The following is a 1,760-nucleotide window of genomic DNA, read 5'->3' on the forward strand; positions in this document are numbered from 1 at the left end:
TCTCTCCCAGGCCTCACGTCCAGGCCTCCCAGAGCCCTGGCTCTGCCCCATGCCACCCGGCCGAACCCCGCAGCGGCCCGTCCACATCTTCTGAATGAGCCCGAATGGCCCTCCAAGGGCACCAGGCCTGACGAGGCCACCTCCACGCAGCCTCCCGCACGGGGACTGCTGGCCCTGGGCATCCTGGGTCAGGAGGGAGGGATCCTGATGTGTCCCGCTGCGAAACTCTGCACAAGGCCTCGCAGGAGCTCGCGCTGTGAGCGGGGTTGGCAGGTCCCCGTGGCCTCCCCTGCGTGTGCGCCCAGGCTGGCGGGCGGGGGTTCGTGGGCATGCACAGGCCTGCAGGACATGAGCGCGCCGTGAGGGTGAGGCCCAGCCCAGTGCTTCACAGCTGCCCCAGCACACCCGAGCCAGATGCCGGTCCACGCCCCCCGTGGTGACCACCCACAGAACACACCCACGGCACAGTGCACCCCGGGCTGCGGCACAACAGCCGTCCTCCAGAGCCACTGGCCAGCCTCACAGCCGGTCCAGCCTGCCCACGGTCCCGGCCAGCCCTCCCTGGACGCACCGCCTGGCTGCGGCCCCAGGAAGAGCCCGGCTGCAGGACACGGGCTCGGGAAGGAGTGTGCGGGCAATGGCTGAGGTCCCCTGCCAGCAGGACGCCAGGCCAGGGGGGGGAGCTGCCTGTCCCCAGGGGACTCATGCCCCGCACACTCACCCCCAGAGCCTCTNACCGGGGGGGTGGGGGGGAAGCTGCCTGTCCCCAGGGGACTCATGCCCCGCACACTCACCCCCAGAGCCTCTCCTCCAGGCAGTGGGACACAGGAACAAGGGAACATGCCAAGAGGACCCCTGCATCCACGTCTCAGGCACGTGGCCACGAGGCTGTAGCTTCATGTGCCCTTGCCCCCCCCTTCCTGGGGCACCCCGGTGACCACCAGCGTGTGTCGCAGGGCACCGAGTCGGCCGTGCCATCGAGGGACAGAGGCCACAGCTGGGCAGCAGGGGCCATGGACAGGAGCCCACTGCGTCCACGGCACAGGGGCCTCACGTACGACCCTGACGTTGCTGACAGACTCCCCAAGAACATAAAGAAAGAGGAACTTCCAGGGCTGCTGAGGCCCCCTGGGGGTTCCCACCTCATTTTGAGTCAGAACACTGAGGCAGAGCTCCCCTCCCCCCAGGCTGGCCCAAGCTGAGCTGCTCCCTGCTGAGCTGGGCTCAGCTGCACAGAGCTAGGCAGGCATGCGCTGGCCTGGGCGGACCTGCACCACACCCCTAACAGGCCGTGGGCCCCACCCCAGGGCAGGAGGCTGAGGGGTCAGAGCCAGGGTCCAAACCCACCCCCGCCGTCACTACGCCTGTGTGCAGGTCTCCGACAGCCCTAGGCCCCGTGTTCCGGCCGTGCTCTCACACACACACACACACACACACACACACACACACGTCCATGTGAAAAGCGGCACACACCTGGCCCACACTCCACGCACACAAGGCCAGAGGAACCCGGCTCCGACGCGCCACACGGGAACTCCAGGGCCATGCACACGCCACACCCTCACTCCTCAGCTTGGAAGCCCACTGTGCAGGGGACGGTGGGGCCGGGGAGGAGGAGCCAGGGGACACCAGGGGGCCCGGGATAGGGCCAGGAGGCAGTTCTGGGCACCTCGGGCCTCAGCGAGGTCCTCAAGGACCAGCCAGCCCCCCAGAGCACCCACGTCATGGATTCCTGGGGCTACCCCAGGTCCTGTGAGCTC

The sequence above is a fragment of the Ailuropoda melanoleuca genome, unplaced genomic scaffold (genome assembly GCF_002007445.2).
Source record: "Ailuropoda melanoleuca isolate Jingjing unplaced genomic scaffold, ASM200744v2 unplaced-scaffold22479, whole genome shotgun sequence".
Taxonomy (NCBI): domain Eukaryota; kingdom Metazoa; phylum Chordata; class Mammalia; order Carnivora; family Ursidae; genus Ailuropoda; species Ailuropoda melanoleuca.